We start from the raw sequence: 6,000 nt of genomic DNA, 5'->3' as shown, positions 1-6,000 counted from the left end.
AGTACAGCTCAGTCTTGACTCAGAAGACAGACTGTCATCACACTCACTGGTTTCCTCAATCACCAGGGATTCCTTGTCTACCCCCTTTTTTCTATTTGTGATGGCTTGTCTGTGTGCAACTACTGCTTTCCCAGAGCAGGGGAGAAAAGGCTTAATTCCAGTTCTGTCTGCAGGAGTGTCATCTCAATAATTTCAAAAGAAGCTACTCATCTGATTGACCTTAGCAAGAGTATGAGGGGTGTCAAGCTAGTGTTTTTTCACAGTGCTTCACAGATGACATCCAATTTCCAAGTGGGTAAATAGAAGCTATCCTTTCCTGAGCATGTTGGTCCCATTCCTGAGTAGAATAAGACATCTTTGATCTTAAGGATTTTACACAATGAAAAGGTTGGCGGGAAAAGAATTTAGCTCCAGTCATAAAGATTTTATCTACCTCATTACCTACCTGTCACAGAGCACTCAGGGGCTCTGTGCCTGAAGAGGGGAAAACTGTTAGAGAAGGAGCCCTAGCAGTGGCTAAGGAGCGCAGCTGCGGGTTGCCGGAGCAACCAGGGAAGGTCAGCTGACCAGAGGGGGCAGGGCCTGGCCCTTATAAAGCCCAAGGGGCTGAGCCCAGGGGCAGTTTGCTGCCAGCAGCCAGAGAGGCAGGAAATCCCTAAGGCAGAAGGTAAGGAAAAGCCTGACCGCAGCAACAGCTTATAGCAGCTCAGAGGCTTGAGCAATGTTGTTTTAGCCAGGCAGCTTCCATTTATGTTACAGCCCAGGGGCTTGTGTTTTGTTGTTGTTTAAACCGGTGGTTTGGGTGAGGCTGTTGGGGGTTGGAGGAGGCCTCATAGGGACCCACAGGGGTGTGGGCCCTAGCGCCAGTGAGGGCGCAGTATCCTCATAGGAGACCCACAGGACCGTGGGGATCCAGGTGCCAGTAGGGGCGCAGCATTCGGGGGGGATAGACCCCAGCTCAAGAGAGGGGGCAGTACTGTTAGGAAGCCCAGCGTGGGCACAGCGAGCTCCAAAGAGGGGGCAGTATTGTTAGGAAGCCCAGCGTGGGCATAGCGAGCCCCAGAGAAAGGGAGGGAGAATGGCAGCACTTTTAAGGGGTCCAAGTTGGACATGGTGAGCCTCAGACAGGGGGCAGCATTTTGAGAGGCCTAGGTGGGGGCATGGCAAGCCCCAGAGGGGTGGGGCGCGTGATTGAAACCCCAGTTTGGACACTGGGAGCCCCTGGTAAGAGGCCGCATTGCAGGGAGGCCCAAGTTGGACCCAGAATGCCCAGGAGGGGGCAGCAAAGGATAGCGACAACAGTAATTACACCTGTGAGGCTTGGGCTGCGGTATTTGGGAGGAAAGGAGCCGCAGATAGCGCCCCCTGGCAACAGGGCTGGAGAACAGCAGCCTCCCGCTAATTAATATTAACTAATTAATTAACATCAAGGTGTGGTGGGCGAGAAGGTGGGTGGTTGCCGCAGGAACAGGGGAGTGGGTCACAGTTTGACTAAGCTCTGGAACAGTACCTGTTACAATGGTGCATTGGCCGGGAAAGCTTCGTACGGCAGTACGCATCATTGGATGCTGGTTTGGCCGTATCAGGAAAAGAATCCTTGGGCCCAGAAAGAGAGAGAAGGGAGAGCAGGGGCCTGGCCCAGTCCCAGAGTTGCAACCACAGGTTGTGGTGTTGCTACAGCAAGCAATTCAAGGCCTGCGGGAAGCCGCTAGGTGACAGGCTCTGTTAGCGGAAACGATGGAAAACACCCACACCCGTCCGGCAGTCCAGGTGGGGATGTGTGGCTATGGAGCCAGGAGGGACCCTGAGGTGGGGAATGAGCCACCCGCGGTCACAGCTGAAGTGACAATAGATGGCAGAACCATCCAAGCTATGCTGGATTCAGACTCGTTGCAGACCCTGGTGCAGAACAAGGTGCTACCGACAAGAGGAAGGGAGGTAGTGGATTATGTACAGGTGCAATGTTACTGCGGGGACTCCTGTAGGGTCAACAGGGTAAGGGTCAGGCTTCGGGTAGGCAATAGCGACCAACAGATGCTAGTGGGGGTTGTCGAGCGGTTACCCTACCCAGTGGTACTGGGCTGCGACTGGCCTGAGTTGTTAAGAGAGATAGCTAAGGCAAGGTTGCAGAAGAAGGTTGAGGGGTTTGCTGTAGATACAGAACAGGGACACCCTGAAGAAGTGGCTGGATGAGAAATGGATGTCACTGCTCTGTGGGAAGATGAGCACTTCCAGCTGGAGCAGAGTCGGGAGGCAGACTTTCACCATGCGTTGCATGAACACCTAGCACGACGAGACGACAAGGTTCTATGGCCCAAACTGATGAAGGTAACGCCGAGGTTCGAGGTACGGAACGGTCTACTTTACCGCATTGAGCGAGGCAGGCCTAAAGAGGATGAGGTCATGCAGCTACTGGTACCTCGGCGACATCGACGGGCCATTATGAAGGTGGCTCATGAACTACCTATGGGGGGATATTTGGGCCAGGACAAAACTGAAGCCTGCATTAGGGCGAGATTCTTTTGGCCCGGACTGCTGAGAGATGTGGCGAGATATTGCGCCTCTTGTCCGGTGTGTCAAAAAGCCGACCCGAGGCGCCCCCCAAAGGCCCCTTTAATTCCTATGCCTTTGATGGAGGTTCCATTTGAACGGGTAGCCGTGGACATCGTGGGGCCACTTCCCCGAAGTAGTACTGGGAACCAGTATATTTTAGTAATACTAGATTATGCGGCCAGGTACCCAGAGGCTGTGCCGATGAAGACAATATCAGCTCCAAAGGTGGCAAGCAAATTATTGAAAATATTCTCACAGGTAGGACTCCCTAGGGAATTGTTAACGGACCAGGGGACGAATTTTACATCCCACGTTTTTGAGGGCGTGAGTAAAGCCCTGGGGATTAAGCATCTGAAGACAGCTGTCTACCACCCCCAAACAGACGGACTGGTGGAACGTTTCAATCAGACGTTGAAACAGATGTTAAAGAAGTTCGTGACAGAGACCGCAGGACTGGGACAAAATGATACCACCTTTGCTGTTCACAGTAAGAGAGGCTCCCCAGGCCTCAACAGGGTTTTCACCCTTTGAACTGTTATACGACCGACAACCCCGGGGAATACTTGATTTGATTAAAGAAGGTTGGGAGGAACAGCAGGGTAGAGACCAGAACTTGATACAATACGTGGTACAACTGCGAGAGCGACTGGGGGCTGCTCGCAGTGAGGTTGTAGGCAATCTCAGGGAGGCCCAGCAACGCCAGGCGAGATACTATAATTGAGGCGCCCAGGAAAGGAAGTTTGAGGAAGGGGACCGCGTGTTAGTTCTATTACCGGATAGAGAGAGTAAGTTGCTCACCCGATGGCAGGGACCCTACGAAGTCACGCGCAGAGTGGGGCCCTTGGATTCTGAGGTATATCAGGCCAATAGACAGAAGAAGCAGATATATCACATCAACCTGCTGAAGAAATGGGAAGAGCAAGAGTGTATGTATTTAGCCTCTCGGCCGGATGAACTAGAATTAGGACCCTCCTTGACAGAGGAGAGCGGACCAGGCGACGTGGAACTCGCGTTGAGATTATCGAAGGCCCAGAGGGAACAGGCTGCCGAACTAATCGGAGAGTTTGAAGACATGTTCCAGGAAACGCCTGGGGAAGCTCGGGGTGTGGTACACCAGATAAAAACTCCTCCAGGCTAGGTGATCAGGGAGAGCTGGAGACAGATTCCCCAGAGGCTACAGAGTCAGATAAAAGCAGAGATGGAAATGATGTTGGAGAAAGGCGTCGTATGCAGGTCGCACAGTGACTGGCGGAGCCCTATTGTGGTAGTACCCAAACCTGATGGAAAGAATCGTTTGTGCGTAGATTTCCGGAAGGTAAATGCGGTAGCGAAGTTTGATGACTACCCAATGCCAAGAGTGGATGAACTGGTAGAGAACATTGGTCAGGCCCGCTACATCTCCACCCTAGACCTGACAAAGGGTTATTGGCAGGTGCCAGTGGCACCTGAGGACCAGGAGAAGACAGCCTTTGCAACCCCGTGGGGACTCTTCCAGTTCCGACGCATGCCGTTTGGACTCCATGGAGCTGCAGCCACATTCCAGCGACTAATGGACAGAGTTTTGGCCCCCCATATGGATTATGCTGCAGCATATATAGACGATATTATTATCTATACCGAAGAATGGGCCGAACACCTCCAAGTGTTAAGGGCGGTGGTACGAGACTTAAGACAGGTCGGGCTGACAGCCAATCCAAAAAAATGTACTATAGGGAAGGAAGAAACGCAGTATCTGGACTTCCTGGTAGGAAGTGGGAAAGTGAGACCACTATTAAGCAAAGTGGAGGCTTTGCAGAGGTAGCAAGTGCCCCGATCTAAAAAACAAGTGAAGGCTTTCCTGGGGCTAGCCAATTACTATAGAAGGTTTGTGCCCCACTTCGCGGATCTAGTGATGCCATTGACAGAAATGACCAAAGTGAGGGCCCCGGCCAAGGTAAGATGGACGCCGGAGGCAGAGAGTGCCTTCCAAACAGTGAAGGAAGCATTATGCTTGCAACCTATGTTATATACCCCGGATTTTAATAGACCCTTCTTGGTGCAGACCGATGCATCCAAAGCGGCGATTGGGGCAGTACTGATCCAGCTAGAAGGGGAAGAAGTGTGTCCCATAGCATATATAAGTAGGAAATTACATCCACCGGAGCGGAATTATGCCACAATAGAGAAAGAATGTTTGGCGATCAAATGGGCCGTGGAAACATTCCGCTACTATTTGCTGGGAAGACAATTCACGCTGCTTACGGACCACGCACCCCTCCGCTGGTTACAGAACATGAAGACAGACAACGCCAGATTGATGAAATGGGCCCTAAGTTTGCAACCCTATTGTTTTGAGATAAAACATCACCCGGGCAGTAAGAATGAGTACGGATTTCTTCTCGAGGCAGTATGAGGGAGAAAGGGGGTCGGGAGGAACCAGAAGACCACGACCAAGAAAGAAAGGGGGGTCAACCCTTTTGTGAATGGCCAGGAGCAAAGGCCAAGGGACAGCCGAGAAATGGACTCCTAGCTGTCAATTAGTCAAAGACTGTAGGGGAAAAGTAGGCCTGAGTTGCACCCTACCAGAGGTGGCTAGTGTGGGGGGATTACCTGTGGCAGGGTAACTCCTGACAAATCCCACATGGTGCACCCTTGGGTAAAATGCGAGAAAGAGGAGCCTGAAAACCTCTGCCTCAAGTATCCAAGCTGCTGGGTGCTGGAAGAAAGGCCGAGGAAGACCCCAGATTGGAGCGACACCTGACAAAAGAGACCAGCCTCGGTGAGTCTGGGTCTTGAGGGGGGAGGTGTGTCACGGAGCACTCAGGGGCTCTGTGCCTGAAGAGGGGAAAACTGTTAGAGAAGGAGCCCTAGCAATGGCTAAGGAGCGCAGCTGCGGGTTGCCGGGGCAACCAGGGAAGGTCAGCTGACCAGAGGGGGCAGGGCCTGGCCCTTATAAAGCCCAAGGGGCTGAGCCCAGGGGCAGTTCGCTGCCAGCAGCCAGAGAGGCAGGAGCTCCCTAAGGCAGGAGGTGAGGAAAAGCCTGACCGCAGCGACAGCTTATAGCAGCTCAGAGGCTTGAGCAATGTTGTTTTAGCTAGGCAGCTTCCATTTAATACTAATTAATTAACATCAAGGTGTGGCAGGAGAGAAGGTGGGTGGTTGCCGCAGGAACAGGGGAGCAGGTCACAGTTTGACTAAGCTCTGGAACGGTACGTGTTACACTACCTAAGAGAACTTTGCTACATCAATCAAATTATCAATTGTGATAACGGTGGTCTTATGTATGGTGTCGCCCGTCAGTAAGGTAGCCCCTCCCCTCATCTCTTCTGCCACGACTTTGCTGGTAAATTCTTACAAGAAGGTTCTAGTGGAGATCTTCTCGGAGGGGTTCCCCGACACGGGTATACTCACAGTTGTTATGTGCGTTGTTCCACAGGGCTGCGCCACCCCTACACCCTGTCCACTCGC

General features: G+C 52.4%; 1 protein-coding gene across 3 annotated transcripts in view; it reads left to right on the top strand.

Annotated features, from left to right (window-relative positions):
• Positions 1-627: 627 nt before the first annotated feature.
• The window catches only part of GPR19 (G protein-coupled receptor 19), a 33,602-nt gene continuing 28,229 nt past the window's right edge, over positions 628-6,000 (top strand). For all 3 annotated transcript variants that reach the window (XM_059726677.1, XM_019482232.2, XM_059726676.1), the window contains exon 1: positions 628-667. The gene's annotated coding sequence lies outside the window, so the exon portion shown is untranslated. The remainder of the gene's footprint in view (positions 668-6,000) is intronic.

Source organism: Alligator mississippiensis, chromosome 4 (assembly GCF_030867095.1).
Source record: "Alligator mississippiensis isolate rAllMis1 chromosome 4, rAllMis1, whole genome shotgun sequence".
NCBI lineage: Eukaryota > Metazoa > Chordata > Crocodylia > Alligatoridae > Alligator > Alligator mississippiensis.
This window is presented reverse-complemented; position numbering and strand designations above follow the sequence as displayed.